An 18,140-nucleotide genomic window follows, 5' to 3' on the forward strand; every position below is an offset into this window, starting at 1 on the left:
CCTTAGAGGTAAAACCCCAATAAGCAGATCAAAGGGTAGGAAGCAAGTTTTAGAATATAAAAGCAATAAGATAAGCAACTTCAAGGACGATTAAAAGAGCAAGGTGATAAAAGCATGCAAGAGTCTTTGGAGGTTATTAAGAATTTTAGGGAATTACAATAATAAGAAAGTTTTAAGGGAAAAGAAGTCTTTACATAGTCTTTCATAAAAGAAAAATCACCTGTCAAAATCTGTCTGCCTGGACACTAGAATTAGATTCCTGTTCTTCAAAAACAAGGTATGTCTTCTGATCAGATTTGGCTTCATCTTTCTTCATTTCTCTAAATAATCTTTCTCTGAAGAAATATGCAAATAGACTTATATACCTATACATAAACAATGGAACTGAAAATTCAAAGAGAGTCAAAGAAAATAGACTTAATGTTGGAATTTCATGAAATTAAATTTGAAATGAATTTCCATAAATCTCATAAGTATATTAGTTATACCTACAAATAATAAATTCATTAGAGATCAGCAAGTATCTGATTAAATTATTAACACAAGAAGTAAATTCAATTGAATCAGATAGATAGATACTTGGAGAGGGGACCTGAGCAAACTCTCTTTATCAGTATTGATTAAATGAATCAGAAAATGAGTTTCTACTTAATATCTGACAAGTACCCACAGACCCTCTTAAAGATTGCCTTTAGGGATCTGCAAGTTAGGTAACAGAAATACGTATAATTAATATCTTGGGAACTTGTCTACCCTAGTGTGTACTCTTGTGCTCCATAAAGAGTCTTAATAGACTTCTTTAGAAAGAACACTGTAGATTCAGATACATAGTCATAGAAAGTTAATAAAAACAACTACCAACTATTCAGCCTTTACTATGAGAAATGTGCCTTACTGTCCCTATTTTGAAGATGGCAGAACACGGGACTGTGAAGTTACCTCACTCTTTTGTCTTCTTTATGTTTAGAGTTCAACTAGATTATACAAGGTACTTCTACGTATCAATAAGAAAGAAGATTTATAGAAAAATTGTCAAAGCATAGGGATAGGCAATTCCCGGGGAAAAATAAATATTTGAAAAGCTGATCAGCACTATTATTAATCAAAGAATGGAAATGAAAATAATAATGTGATAATTTATAGAAAATAATTATAATTGACTATATCTGACTTGGCACTGGTGGAGACAAATGATCACTTACATGTTATTGATAGGGGAGGCACTGTGGCAGGATGTATCAAACTCAAAGTGAGCATGAAGGAGAACTATTAATTCTGTTTCTAGAAATATCTGTAAGAAATACTCACTTGTGTATGGAGGCATACAAAAAAAGAAGCAAATGAGCACAATTTAATAGCAAAAATATGGACGAATTGCTCAACAATGAGGGAACTGTAAATAAATTGTATCATATCGCTATTATGCTCTGAAGTAATTAAACTCTAAAAAACTCTAAAGTAATTAAAAAGAACAAGATGAATCATATGAAAAGAATTCCAAGACACATTTTAAGAAAAGAAAAAAATCAAGTAGTAGTAAATAGATAAGGAAATTGCATTGTTACATCAGCAGAAGGAAATAGAATCTGCTGCTGAGAATGTAAAAGTAGGCTATCCTAGTCTTAATTCCATATACTTCTGGGTTTTGAAATAATTTATAAAGTGTTTCTGTATTACTCATGTGATTAAAAAACACAAATATGAAATTCTTTATGGGTTCTATATTTCTCTCAATGACTTTATTGGACTCAATTTTACATATAAAATTGTCTGTCTGAATTTTTATACCCTACTTTGTATGTGTTTAAAAATGGCTCAATGAAATAAAAAATTCTCAAAAAATATAATAAACCCCACTATACTGGAAAGAAGTGCACATTTAGAATCATAGAACTTTGCACTTACTCTTCACACTAACTTTTATAAAAATCCCTTGAAGTCTGAACCTCAGTTTTCCTGATTCAAAGTCATATCTTTCCTGCTTGACTTCTCATCTCCATAATCATATCCACCCTAATTCAACTTCCAGAGCTACTGTCAAATGCAAAAGAATTCTATAAAATTCACTTTTCAAACAGCACAGCATTTTATATATTGATAGATGCAGATGTGGATATTTAGTTAAGCTGAGACTATTAAAGAAAAATATATAACAACTATTTTTTTAATGTAACTTACTAAGCAGTTATAGTAGAATCTAGAGAGAAAACGCAAGATTCAGCTGCTTATACTTAATCTTTTACATCTCAAAAATAATATTATCATCAAAAAATGTTTATAAACTGGAAAAAAGTCATTGGAATTGTTTCAGAAGTTTTATTATAAGTCTACAATCAAAAAAGGCTTTGTAAGACTAAAAGAAGAACATTCAAAAGTTTTTCTCAGCAAAACATTCAGAGTTTGTTAGCAGTTTGTTGTAATTATTGTATGAATGTTCAGAAACAAGCTAATTATAATAAATAGGAATATCTGTGTTAATTTGAAAAAATCTATTAGAATCATTCATAAAACTGAGTAAATATTTTAACTTAAAGTTGCTTAGGTTAAAAAATCTTATGTTAAATAATTAAGATAGATATATTATAGATAGATAGAAATGTAATGCAATCAAAGAAACAAAGATGCAAGTCATAAATTACATTAAATTCAACAAAAAATAAGCCATTTGCACTCTTTTCTCTAACATTTACCCTGAACTTTTCATAAAAAATAACCTAATAAGTAATAAGTAACTTCATGGCTTAGAAGTTAATGTACACAAATAGTTTTGATGGTGGAATATGAAACGTTTACTTTAGAAAGTGATGGTTAGCTCACAAAGGAGAAAAAAGAAAAGAGAAAGGGAAGACACAGTAAGAAAATGATTTAGATTGAAGGTTATAGCAGCTGTACAAATAAAGAAAATGGTGCAATCAACAGTTCACATCCTTTTGATGGATCACTGAAAAAGCTCTATGTAAATAGTTTTGACATTCAAGCTCCTGTAGAAAATAATACAGTAAAAAACATACAAGCAAGAAGCTATAAAGCATAAAGAATCTGGCAGTCACTTTTCCCCCAGAAGATACAGGCCACTGATCAGCTGATTTATATATTAAAAAAAAAAAAAAAAAAAACTCTCAGGACAAAGAACTGCAACCTTTGGTGGAAAACTTAGTAAAGTTTGTGAGGGCAATATGTTCTGTAGGCTCATGGGTACTCAACAAATTTGACAACATGATGGCCCAGACTTCAGTCTCAATGCTAACTCAAGTCTCCAAATGGAGAAATTTCTCTCACCTTAAGACTTTTTAATAAAATAAAGTAACAAAAGTTAATGGCCTGCCAGATGTTCACCATAGGGAGTTTGCTTCAAGGAAATTGAAGGAGGAACTTAATTTTGAATTTATGGGAACATTTCCCCCCCCCATTTTTCCTTGTTTGTCCCATGTTGCTTTTCAGCTTTGTTTGACCAATGCCAGAAGTGCCACACTGGGACTCTTTCAGTGCTATTCATCTCTGCATTAGAACAAGATGTGTTTAACTCCCCCCAACCTTTTTTTTTTTCTCACCAGGGTACAGATAGAGGTAGCAGAAAAATTATTCTAAAACTAACAATTGCTCTGACAATTTTTGATCAGCTCAACAGAAAATGAATCACATGAATCAATGAAAATCTCTTAAAGCATAGTCAGATATTCAAGCTGTAGCATTCTGTGAAACACGGCACTTTATTTTTCGGCTTCCATATTTAGGGCCTGTGAGTGTGTTTTGTTCACTTCTTAAGCATTTTTGAAAATGATATGAAATCAAAACATTGCACTTGGGTGATCTCCAAGATTATATAAAGATATAACAGTGGAGGAGTCATCTTTTTCAAAGTAGTCTTAGGTCTAAAAGTTGGAAACCTACGTGTGTTTGCTTTAGGAGGAGGTTTAAGCAAAAGGGAGAAAGGAGAAGCAAAGGAGGGGAGTTGAGGATGAAAGAAGAAAAAAGCAATCCACTATTCCTCAAATTATAGTCCCATATTTACTAATAATTTAAGGAGTGTGTTTTACATCCATTCACATGTGGAATTCTGCACAAACTCTTGACTCAGTCCCTACTCTCTTCTTGAGTGGCTCCCAATCTTTTAAGTACAAACAGAAATCACCTAAAAACTTGTTAAAAGTGTGGACTACCAGGCTCCACTCCTGCAGAACTTACATTTTGGAAGGTATCTCAGGAGACTTTTCTTTAGAAGATTCAGTACCCACAACTTGAAAAATACTGCTTTAGATTCCTTTATGACAAAAAAAAGCCCAAATCCAAGATAATTTTACCTAACAATTGTGGGTAGCTCTCTTTTCCCTGATATTAACAAAAATCAAGCAAGCAATTAAAAAAAAATGAATATTATAATAAGTATTTTATAGTTAACTGAAAGAGATGATAGAAACCTAATAAATATTTGTTGGATGTACAACAAATGTACAAATGGAAGAATAAATGTGTAAGCAGGTTTACCCAACACATGCTCTCTGGATACTCAAAATTTCTAACCTGGAATAAGAACCCTATGTAAAACTGATTAACTTTCTTCACAATGTACAATTTAAAATCAATTCTTGTGTTACTTAAACCAAAAGAAATATATTAGCAGGCAGTACATACAAAGTTGTTAATGTTTTGTCAATTGGTAGATTTAATCAATTAATCTAATGCACTCACTGTTTTGTCAATTGGTAGATTTAATCTAATTAATCTAATGCACTCACTCTTGTTCATTGGTGGTGAAAGCAACAAAATGCTGTCATCACTGAAAGAAGACAAACAGAATGAAAAATATATAATTCACCTATTTTTTCCCTTTAAAGGCAGTGTTTCCCAAAGTGCATTTACTTGTATAATATTTTCATGATTTTGGCCATATCCTTGTAAGATATGTATGTCAACGTATCATGAAAAAGAAAGGTATTTGCTGAGACACTACCTATTTTGTTTCAAATATTTCACACTAACTCCAGTTATCTTCTGAAATCTCTGGTATATTTTGTTAGCTGTATTTCCCTACCCCCCAATTTAAACAGAAAACCTCAGTTACTAAAGTGAAAAAGTATTTGTTCTTCTATCACCTAAAATTAGCTCATGACCTAGCAGTGGCTTATTCACAGCATTTTGAGAAACTATGCTCAGAGTCCCAATCCCAGAAGCCCCTCAGATACTCTCACACTCACCTATGAATGAAGGACTGTTCCAAATCTTTCCATGTATAGAAAAGTCTTAAAATGTTTAAAATACTTTAACCTTAAAGAATCAAACATCTTTTCCCAGTGATCTTTGACTAGGAGAAATGTAAGTGGTTACTTTAAATGTCTTTGTTCTCACCTCTGCCACACTTACAAAATTAAGGTTAAGTTGAAGAAGGAGTCCCCAGAAAACCTCTAGGATCACTCTCCATGTTACAGAGGGGAAAAATTTAAATCTACAAGATTCAATTTGCCGAGATAACTTAGACTAAAATGAGGTGGACATTATTTCTAAATTACTGACAAAACCATCTCTACCCACAGATTTGCATAAGGAGAATTGTCCTTAGTACAATGGGTCACATTTCCTAATTTGTTTTAAAAGTCTACCTTGTTTATGGTTTGTTTTATTGTCTTAAGTTTTACCTAAGTTATTTATACTTCATGTCTGGTTTGGAGCTTAAAAGAAACAGATAATTGGCTTAAGTGTCATCAAGTATATAAGAAGGCTATGTATGTTTCTATTTTATATCACAAAAAAACTCAGGAGTAAGGAAAAAAGAATTGCCCTCAACCTTCAGAGTATTTCTGAAATGTATCTTTCCAGTGAAAATACTACCTGCATCTGTAGACATTTGAAGAGCAAAGTTGAATAGGGCAGCATTTTTATTTCAAACTAATTTGTATCTAATCTCAAAATAATAAATCAGGTCCATTGAGGAAACTGAATAGTATTTCAATTATCAACCTTTGCCGATGAACTAATATGGTGAATTGCACCATGATCTACTTGAAATGTCTGCATTTTTTATTCACTTAAAATGGGAATTTTTAATCTCATAAGATTAAAGAGATTAAGACCTTCCATTTGTCATTTCAGAATTACCCACTGTTCTGCTCATATACCATGAAATAGAGGTATTTGTGTAATCTAGCTCTATATTCTCACTAAAACTTATTACTTTGATATGACTAAACCTCAATATAAATAACTTTACCAAGTTAATAAAGTATTTCAGTTTTCTACCAAGATGGAAATACACAAATTAAATTGGTGATTAACAATATTTTATGCAACACTAATTATTAGAGAAATGCAAATCAAAACTACAATGAGGTAACATCGATCAGAATAGCCGTCATCAAAAAGTCTACAAATAATAAATGCTGGAGAAGGTGTGGAGAAAAAGGAACTCTCCTACACTGTCGGTGGGAATGTAAACCAGTACTGCCACCATATGATTCTGCAATCCCACTCCTGGGCATATATCCGGAGAAAACTATAATTTGAAGAAATACATGCACCTCACTGTTCATTGCAGCTCTATTTACAATAGCCAGGACATGGAAGCAACCTACATGTCCATCGACAGGTGAATGGATAAAGAAGATGTGGCACATATATACAATGGAATATTACTCAGCCATAAAAAGAAACAAAATTGAGTTACTTGTAGTGAGGTGGATGGACCTAGAGACTATCATACAGAGTGAAGTAAGTCAGAAAGAGAAAAACAAATACCATATGGTAACACATATATATGGAATTTAAGGAAAAAAAAAGGTTCTTAAGAACCTAGGGGCAGGACAGGAATAAAGATGCAGACATAGAGAACGGACTTGAGGACATGGGGAAGGGGAAGGGTAAATGTTTATTTTAATGCTAAACCTTTGGAAACTCTCCAAAAAAATCGCAGCAACAGTTTCATGCTTTCCATGAAGATGGTGACATTTATCCTCTGGCTTTATGTGCCTCTATGACACCTCTACAGTTTGAGAATGTCAGGTAAATGCTATATAAGAATTATAAAACCACATATTATAAAAGAAAATAAAGTTTTCAATAAAGATGAGAAATTCAAAACAGGAAAATAAAGGTGGAAAATATCTGAAATCATGAATGAATGCAGTGTTAGTACAGTAATGTCTTATCATCTGTGGCTTTGGCAATCATGTTTTTATTTTTCTATAGAATGGAAAAATATATATTATTTTATATTGCACAGTTTTATATATTTGCATTAAATTTTTAAACTGCATGCATATATTTCTACATAGAATAGTTCCAATCCTCATGAGCAAATAGTCTACTGGAATGATTACTTCCGCACTTTTCTGGGCCACTTAAATGAGTCTAGGGGATACTGCAGGTATAAGGCATCTGTTTAAACCACATGTTCTCAATATGTAGATAGAAAAGTATAAATACATGTCCTTCAGGATCTTCATAATTTGTGAACGTGCCAACCAGTTATATAAGCGTTTGGCTGAGACTTACTAAAAAGGCAAAAAAGAATTTAAGTGTAAGATACACTAAATTTCAAGTCAGTAAGTGTTGGTTTGAAAACTTTAAAAAGAAATCACTTTGCATAATATAAAACTTCTAGGAGAATCTGCCTCAGCAGATTACACCACTTCAGCAATATTTCCTGAACAACTAAAAGTGATTCCAGAGAAAAGTTACCTCTAGTGTGCGTGTATATGTGTGTGTGTTTTACTAGTGGTTTGGTTTCAATGGGATGAATAAATTTAAAGCAAATTTCTAACTCAGACTGATCTTGTTTATTGTGGAAGTGGATTTTTACTATAATTTTTATTTCCTGAGGTTTAGTTTTTTTTAGTATATTAAATGCAACTTTTTTCTGCGTTCTTGGTCTAGTCAACTTTAGTTTTGCCACACACTGTACTTTTCAGTAATGTAAAACCTATGGTTGGAAATGGATCACTGTGCAAAAAATAGATGCCAGGACAACGCAGTCCACTAAGTAGATGTGGATCCCAAATCCACTTGGGATTTGGACCCAAGATTTTAGAAATGCAATTGATTACATGATTCACAGCATCCAGGAGGTAATAATAAACCAGTGACAGTCAGGACATTCTTGATTTCTCATCACAGGCTCAAAGTTTCTGGAGTCATCTCTGATGTCTCCCTAACTTCAGGTCCCATATTTAATAATCAAGTCCTGAAGTTCCACTGTCATGGATCTTTCAAATCAATTTCTTCCTTTCTATTCTCTTTGCCAACACCATATTTCAGACTTGCATTATCACAATCTGTTCTGTCACAATACAGACTTCACGCTAATCAATCCTGAAAATGCCATCAGGTTAATCTTCATAAAACACAATTCCGGGCATGTCACTCACCTGCTCAAAAATTTTCAGCAGCTCCCCAGTGCCTAGAGAATAAAGTCTCTACTTCTTAGCTTAAATTCAAACTGTCCCATGACAAAGAAGCATGAATTCATTCTTATAGATTCTGTCATGACTCACATATCTACCTTTCTCAATTCTAACATTTAATTATCATAAGATTACGCTCTCTTATTTTTAATTTCCTCTGGACAATAACATTCATTACTCCAGAAATTTTTCTACTATGTTTTTTCAGAATTAAGTATCAGAGACAGTTTCTCAAAAGTAGCATTCACTATTTTTTCTGTATTACTGATATGAGACAAAGAAGAAAAGACATTCCATTACTTATCTGTGAAGCATAAAATCCTTGAGGTCAGAGATTGACCCTAATCTTCAGTCCTCCTCAATCTACCTTTACTTCCTTCTTCAACTTCTCAGCAGCCTTGTATGAGTCCAACAGATGTGTTCACTAACTTCTGAATGCCCAGCCATGGAGAAATCAGGTAAGAGAAGAAAGTATCAAATGATATTTTCAAAGGCCATATTTGTCTAATCCCTTTATTCTGCATTAACAGTCCACCTGTTCTGGGTTGTTTATCAGTGCTGTCTCTCTCTGCAAGGAGAATGATTACAGGTGAATCTCCACATGGATAATTTGGATGGGAGATCACTCAGACCACTTGTGTTCAATTCAGAACTAAAAATACTATTGGGGCCCCATAAATCTTAAATAGCACTAAGAGTAACAATAACTAACCTCTTCTTAGTAGATGTGCTCCTGGGTACACCCACTTGAATTTTTCCAATTACAATTCAAGAACATTTCATTTCCCTTTATTCAGAACCATTATTCAGGCTCTTCTGGAAATGTTTTATTCAGTTTGCACATCTCTTCTCCACAATTTTTGATTTAGAATTCAGCTCTCTAATAATGAGGGGAAATTGGGGTCTGAAAGAGAAAAACACCATTTTCTTAAAAGATGAATGCTACAGGCACACATTGTCTTAAATTACAATACAACTACATTTTAAAAATATCCATGATCACATCTCTGACATTACAGCATAATGACATGAGTAACATCAAAAACTGGTTTGAAAGGATTTCAGTGGTATTCTCTAGGCAAATGTGTGACCTGACTAGACAGGAATTGTGGGTATAAGTAAAAAATAGAAAATATCTTTTTCTTTTTGTGGTGGTGGTTGCTGTTATTGTTGTTGCCGTTGATAATAAAGAAAAAGGTCTGATCCCTCTGGAAAGCTGTACTCAACCCTTTCCCTGGGCTGTAGTTTACTCTGCTATTCACACCAGAGGACATTGGGGCAGCATCTAAGGCACTGTAATGAGATCTGAGCAAAAAAAGCTTTCAAAATATCAATAAATCAGCCCGGTTTATCCCCAGCTCAGAGAGTTGGGACAACTCATTGTGAGACTTCCCTGTTTTTAACTGCGGAGCAGGCTGTTTTGCTTTGACTCCTTCGTAAACCCAAGTGTAACACATATCTACTTGGCCATTCTTGGGAAAAAAAGAAATAAAAAGAGTCAGCCCTGGAGCATCTGAGTACTATAAGTTTGGAGAGCTTTAAGGGTCCAGCTGAGGCAACAGGGAACTCACAGCTGAATGACTGCTTGCTAATGGAGGAATGAAAGGACATGATGGACCCAGAAGCAGTGGCGGACAAGTGTCTCGGTGGGGAAATCTGCCAACCTGACAATGCCTTGCCCAGGAAATAGGGATGCATTTAGAACCACACTATTTTTAAATGACCACCATGACAAGAGCTGTTAAGTATTAAACAGGTGTGTGCTATCCGTGATTGCATTTGGATCTGGCAATTTAGTGGTGTCAGTAGAACTAATGACTGAGACGGATAAAGTGGCATACTTCCCTCATGGATTAAGATTCTGTATGAAAGCCAAAATAAAGTGCTGCACACCTGCCACATTTGAGAAAACAGAGTCATAATTCCTAAGATACTTATCTAAACTTTCTGGTCTTAAATTCTCAAATGGATCAGCTGAAAAGATTTCAGCTATTTGCAAGTTACAGAAAATCACAAAAATTCTTTGGGCATATATCAGTTCCAAATCTCTTACTCAGGTTAGCTACAAAATTACATTTACTATGACTCCTGCACGTGTGATCTAATAAGATCACTGACATATATTAATTACTATAAGATGAAAGAAAACAATGATGTAGAATAAAACAGTAGTTTAAAAAAATCCCCATTTCCAATGCTTTACACTTGAATTTGTTAAATTTTTAAATATATACACAAACAGTATTTGGCAGGTGAAATAAAAACTTGCAAAATATCTTTGAAATTTCCCCTCAGAATTTTAAGCCACTTTATAAACATTATCTTTCCTTCCTTTTTTCTTCAATATAAATAAGACTATAATTGAGTTTTTTCTGAAAAGAGCTCAGTAATTCAAAAACTCTTTGCTCTATTCAAGAGGTTTTGCTATGAATTATACAGTGTAAACTAATAAATAAGACATTAGTCCATATCATCAAAACAACTATTCTGTGAGTGGAAATTACATCTTCAGAAAAGCACAAATATAATATATGAAGATTTAATTGCCATACTAGAGATACAAAATAATTGGAGCAATAAAAATTTTTAATTAAAAATTATGCTTTCAAAATTTGAAGATAATATTGAGACACATCTCAGACAAATGGAAGAATTTCAACAGAGGTAAAAGGTAAGGCCTTTTTGGGAAAAGAGAATATTTTAAGTAATATTAAAATAGATATAATAAAATTATCTTCATAGAAGATATGCAAATCAATCAATGTGATACACCACATCAACAAAAGAAAAGACAAAACCACATGATCATCTCAACAGATGCAGAAAAAGCATTTGACAAAATTCAACATCCACTCATGATTAAAAAAAAACCTCTTACCAATGTAGGTATAGAGGGAGCATATCTCAACTTAATAAAAGCTATTTATGACAAGACCACAACCAATATAATACTCAATGTGAAAAACTGAAAGCCTTCCTGCTAAAATCTGGAATAAAACAAGGATGCTCATTCTCACTTCCCTTCAACATAGTACTGGAAGTCTTAGCCACAGCAATCAGACAAGAAAAAGAAATAAAAGGTATCCAAATTGGAAGGGAAAAGGTAAAATTGTCATTATATGCACATGACATGTACTATATATAGAAAACCCTAAAGACTCCACACAAAAACTACTAGAACTGATAAATGAATTTAGCAAGGTAGCAGGATACAAGATTAACACACAGAAATCAGTTGCATTTCGTTACACTAACAATGAAATATTAGAAAGGGAATGTAAAAAAAAAAAGCCTTTTAAAACCACACCAAAAATAAATAAATAAATAAAATACTTAGGAATAAACCTGACCAAAGAGGTGAAAGACTTATATGCTGAGAACTATAAAACATTAACTCATTATTGCCCAGGGGATTTTTGCAGAAACTAATGCCTGTGGCTGGAGATTTTTATTTTGGCCAGCCAAAAATTAATTCTGTTATTTCACTAACACTCTGTTGGTTATTACATTCAATAGTTACACCTGACACACCTGTAAAGTCTTCTAATTTTTGTGAAATGTTGTCTTCAATCGACTCTTCTGTAGAAGCAAAGGAGCATTCTCCAGCACTGTGAGTTTCATTTTCACTTTCCATATCAGAATCAATCACTAAAGTTTTTGTCTTTTTATTGGTCTAACAGTCACATCGTCTAAATCAGAACTATGTTCTGAAGAACTATCACCTTCTGAGACACTAGTATATGTGTCGCTCAGATAATCAGATAAAGTATCTGCATAAAATTCACCAAAAAATTTTTCTTCACTCAAAATTTTGCAATGTGTCATTTTTGAAAATTTTTCGTTTATAACATACACAAGGTTGAAACAAAAACCTAATGGAGCAGAATGCAAATGATAATGACAATCATAAGTTGTATAATCAACCCTTGATCAATTGTAAGCTCTAACAACTTCGCACAGTGATGTTAATTGTAGCACTCTCTATAAACGTATTGATAACATCTCCAGTCAATAGCGTTTGGGTAACAAAAGACATACTAATATGTCTCCAGTCAATAATGTGTTAATAAAGGAAATTAAAGATGATTCAAAGAAATGGAAAGGTAGCCCATACTCTTGGACTGGAAGACTTAATATTGTTAAAATGGCCATACTTCCCAAAGGAATATATAGATTTAATGTGACCCCTATCACATTACCCATGACATTTTTCACAGAACTAGAACAAATAATACTAACATTTATATGGAACCATAAAAGACCCAGAATTGCCAAAGCAATTCTGAGGAAAAAGAACAAAGCAGGACGCATAACCCTTCCAGACTTCAGACAATACTACAAAGCTACAGTAATCAAAGCAGTGTGGTATTGGCACATAAACAGATATACGGATCAATGGAACAGAAGAGAGAGCCCAGAAGTAAACCAACATACCTATGGCCAATTATTCTTCGACAAAGGAGGCAATATAAAATGGGAAAAAGACAGTCTCTTCAGCAAATGGTGCTGGAATGGTTGGACAGCTGCATGTAAATCAATGAAGTTAGAACACACCCTCACACCATGTACAAAAGTAAATTCAAAATGGCTTAAAGAATTAATTATAAGGCACCATAAAACTTCTATAAGAGAACATAGGCAACACATTCTCTAATATAAATCGTACCAATGTTTTCTTAGGTCAGTCTCCCAAGGCAACAGAAATAAAAACAAAAATCAACAAATGGGACCTAATCAAACTTACAAGCTTTTGCATAGCAAAGGAAGCCACAAACAAAATGAAAAGACAACCTATGGAACAAGAGAAAATATTTGCATATGATGTGACGAACAAGGGTTTAATTTCCAAAGTATACAAACAGCTCATACAACTCAACAACAACAAAAAACCCAATCAAAAAATGTGCAGAGGACCTAAATAGACATTTCTCCAAAGAAGACATATGGATGACCAATAGGTACATGAAAAGGTGCTCAACATCACTAATTATTAGAGAAATGTAAATTAAAATTACAGTGAGGTGCCACCTTACACAAGTCAGAATGGCCATCATTAAAAAGTCTACAAATAACAAATGCTGGAGAGGGTGTGGAGAAAAGGGAACCCTCTTATGCTACTGGTGGGAATGTAAGTTGGTGCAGCCATTATGGAAAACAGTATGGAGATTCCTCAGAAAACTAAAAATAGAATTACCAGGTGATCCAGCAATTATCTGGGCAAAACCGTAATTCAAAAAATATACATGCACCCCTATGTTCATAGCAGCACTATTCACAATGACCAAGACATGGAAACAACCTAAATGTTCACTGACAAATAAATAGATAAGGAAAATGTGTACATACTACTCAGCCATAAGAAAGAACAAAATAATGCCACTTGCAGCAGCATGGATGCAACTAGGGATGATCATACTAAGTGAAGCAAGACAGAAAGAGAAAGACAAATACCATATGATACCACTTATATGTGGAATCTAAAATATGACACAAATGAACCTATCTATGAAGCAGAAACAGACTCACAGACATTGAGAACAGACTTGCAGTTGCCAAGGGGAGGGGTGGTGAAGGAGGGATGGATTGGGAGTTTGTGGTTAGTAGATGCAAACTATTACATATAGAATGGATGGACAACAAGGTGCTACTGTATAGCACAGGGAACTATATTCAATGTCCTGGGATAAACCATAATGGAAAAGAATAAACAAGAATGTGTGTGTGGGCATATATATACACACACACACACACATATATATGTATAACAGAGTCACTCTGCTGTACAGAAGAAATTAAGACAACATTGTAAATAAACTATACTTCAATTAAAAAAATTAAAATAAAAGGATTCAAATTCCAATGCAAAAAAAAAACAAAACCAAAAATAACATTTTCCCCATGTGCTTCCCTGAATACTTTAGGAAATCCTGTCCAGAATTAAGATTGATGTAAGAGAAATCTGAAGCTCTCTTCTATATTATCCCTAAAAGCTGATGAGTCCAAAAACCACAATTTGGTTTCTTTTATTTCTAAACAACTTACTAATACCCATAACTTATTTCTTTTTTAATATAAATACATTGGCCAAATCTTTTAATGGACTGTAGCTAGAAAAAGAGACCGTAGCTGCTTACTGGTAAGATTTACACCTATAGTTTAAAATTCATGCTATCTGGGTGAACACTGGGACCTAATAAACACCTCCATATACCTATTAAACAGAAATTTTAGCAGGGGTCTAGTACAGGTTCTTGAAGGAGCCATTAACAGTAGTACCCTCAGGTCTCACATTAATGGTAAGTAAAATAATTCCCAGGTGAGAAATGATGCTATTAAAACTAGGTTGGGAAAATGGAGGCACAAGTAATTGGTTAGCCATTTCCTTCTCCTTTTTTTCTTTTCTTTTTTTTTGTAACATCTTAATTATAAGGTCTTCTTTTTTCTTCCCCAATGTCTTGGTGTTAAGGACTTTCAAACTGTATTAAAACTCGTAGCTGATTTAGGAAGAGCTAGAATTTCTATGCTTAAATTACTGATTCTAACCCAGAAGTCATATTGCAGCAGGGGAACATAACACAGTTACCTGGGAACTTTTCAAACTAAGTACAGTCCCCAACACATACCTCATGCAATGGAAATCTTCCTATATCTGCCATTTGCCATTAAAACCACTACAAAGTAAGCCATTGCTTCTGATGGTAGTGGATCAAATTTCTAAGGTGTGAGAATTATTTATGTATTAACTAAGAGATTGAGAAACACCTTTGCATCAACTAAGAGTTTAACTATGCAGTAATTCAATAAACATTTTTTGAGCAACTACTACCTGCCCAGCACCTAGCCTCTAGGAATACAACAGTGTGGAAAATAGACACAGTATTAAATAAGCCAGCAAGTTCAGCATGGAGAGAACTATGATAGGTATAAAACAGAGCATTATGGGACAGAGCATTCTGTATACAGAAAGAATACTAACCCAGTCTTAGTGAGTCAAGGGAAAATGTCCAGTGGAATTGGAATCCGTATTGAAACATAAACGATGAAACGACTTAGGCAAAAAGGAAGAGAATAAAGTTCCCAACAGAGGCAACAGTCTATATTAATGCCCAGTGGTGGGAAATTATATCATGTTTCAAGAACTAAAGAAATCCAGAATGACCACAGTATAGAATTAAAGTGGAAGAAAGGGAAAGTAGATTGAGCAGTACAGAGATAAAAGATGAGGCTAGAGAAGTAAAGAGGGGTCAGATCAAGGGTGCTTTAAGCCATGTAAACATGTTTGAATTCTATCAAGAGAACACAGAAGAACAGATGAATATTTTAAGCAGGAGAGAGACCTAAGTTTTTCCTTGAGAAAGAAAACTGACTGCAATGCGCAGAACATATATGAGGGGGGGAGGGTCTAGAATCATGGGAATAGGTTAATATTCAAACTTGTTTTGTGTTTACTTCTGAATAAAAGTTCAACTAAGTATTAAACAATCAGAACTCTCTGGCTAACCACTGATTATTCTGTGAATTATCTAGTTAAAACACAGTGTCTTAACGATTATACTTAATAATTGCACTGTTTATAATCTAAGTTGTTTACTCTCTGAGGTTTAACACTCAGAGAGTCGATTAAATTGGGTAACTCCCCTCTTGGATGGGAGCAGTAACCTTCAGTGGAATGCTAACTACCTCTGAGAATTATGCTTAACTCAGAATTTCTTTGCCATAGAAGTAATTGATTTTAGGCTGGGTGAACTGTTTCTTAATATATATGCCCACAGGGAGAATGTCATTTTAATAAGATGCTTCTATAAGCCACACCCTATTTAAAACAGAAGCTTTCCCCTTTGTCTTCATAAGCAAAAACTGAAGGAGCCCTGTTTGTCCTTAAGTAAACAACTGGGAGGTAATGTAATACTGAGCTGGTGGTCTGCAAAGTATCTCTTTGCCAATTCAGCTATCCAAGTTTTGCTTTTGTTTTTAACTATAGCTTTCCGAGAAAGTACATCTACGTTTGACCTTATTGAATACCACTAATTTGACCTGAATCTGCTTGTACTGGTCTTTCAGCTGTTCTCTTGATTTCATGATCCACTGGTTTGCTCTGCTACCACTATGACACAACTAAAATAAAAGTATCCAAATAATTGGAAATTGTGGAGGGGAGGTAATAAAATAAACAATGTCATCTCAGAGATCAAGGTAAAAGATGGAGTCTTTAAAAAATATAAAATCATTGATTCATCTAAGCAGTCAAATTCTGATGCTGAGTCACAGACTTGACCCAATGGAGTATAAGCACTAAGGATTGCTCAAGACTATCAACTGAATTGTGGGGAAAACCGCTTATAAATCTATTTCTATTCATGTTTATATAACCGTCCTTTAAAAATTTTAATTGTAGTGTATGTTTGCTAACTCAGAAAATTATATTAATATCATATTTTATGTTAAATTTATTTATAAATACATAAGTGTCCATCTATTTGGGACTAAACTGCCTATATAATACTGTTAATGTTATATAATCAAATTTACCATTCATTGTTCTTACTATGTGGCACCTAGTTTACAAAACCCCACAGACAGCCTATTTTATGGGAATTTACATTCAATTCAAAAACAGTTGCTTTAAACTTATCTAGTCGTGGCTGGTACTATAGTTCTTTAAAAGTAATTTCCAGAAATTTTAATCTCTCTCAAACTGCTGAGGATAACCTGGCTTATTTTATATGGTACACAAATAAACATTTTGTGCATTTATTTTAATGGCAGCTGGAAATACAGAGCTAGCACACAAGCTAACCCACAAATCAATGGACAATCACATGCTGGGCACAAGGACTTGGCTGCAATCCCCCAGGACAAGGCCATCTTGGACATGGGGTGGCCTAACCTCACAATCTACAAGCCCCACTTTACCTTCCCTCATGGAACACGTGGAGCTGCCCAGAAGCCAGGAGCTCACTGTCACTCAAATCTACACCCCCTACCATCTCCATCACCCTGGAGGTGTGGGCAGAGAGCTGGTTTCCTGACAACTCTCAGATTTTAGCCCCAAGAACCAGCCTCTACCATTTCCATCATCCCAAGACCACCTGCCCAGATTCCAACATCTACAAGAAGTTACTCATCTACAAACAGAGAGAGTTCATGGGAGGCAGCCCTCAGAGCAAGGCTTTCATTGAGGAACTCATCACTGAGTCACCCAAGTTCCCTGTATCCCAGCCTCCTGACTCCAACCAGATGGCCAAGATCGAAACTGACTACTGGTCTGCCTCCCATGACTCTTCATTGTGGAGACAGAATGGAGGAAGCAGAAGGCATCTCAGGGACCTCCCTAGTGGTGCAGTGGTTAAGAATCCACCTGCCAATGCAGGGGACATGGGTTCGATCCCTGGTCTGGGAAGATCCCACATGCCATGGAGCAACTAAGCCTGTGTGCCATAACTACTGAGACTGCACTCTAGAGCCTGCAAGCCACAACTACTGAGACCATGCACCACAACTACTGAAGCCCACATGCCTAGAGCCTGTGCTCCACAAGAGAAGTCACCACAAAGAGAAGCACGCACACCGCAACGAAGAGTAGTGCCTGCTCACCCCAACTAGAGAAAGCCTGTGCAGCAACAAAGACCCAATGCAGCCAAAAATAAATAAATAAATGATTTTTTAAAAATTAATAAATAAATAAAGTGTTTTGTTTTGTTTTAAAAAGGCATCTCACAGGGAGGCAGATGAAGAGAAGGAAGGGGA

At 34.5% G+C, this 18,140-nt stretch overlaps 1 pseudogene across 1 annotated transcript; it reads left to right on the top strand.

Moving 5' to 3' along the window:
* The first annotated feature begins 17,200 nt into the window (after positions 1-17,200).
* On the top strand, positions 17,201-17,728 carry LOC309959913 (dematin-like; annotated as a pseudogene). The gene has a single exon. The product of its transcript is annotated as a dematin-like (transcript).
* The last annotated feature ends 412 nt before the right edge of the window (positions 17,729-18,140 follow it).

The sequence above is a fragment of the Leucopleurus acutus genome (assembly GCF_964270905.1).
Source record: "Leucopleurus acutus genome assembly, chromosome: 3".
NCBI lineage: Eukaryota > Metazoa > Chordata > Mammalia > Artiodactyla > Delphinidae > Leucopleurus > Leucopleurus acutus.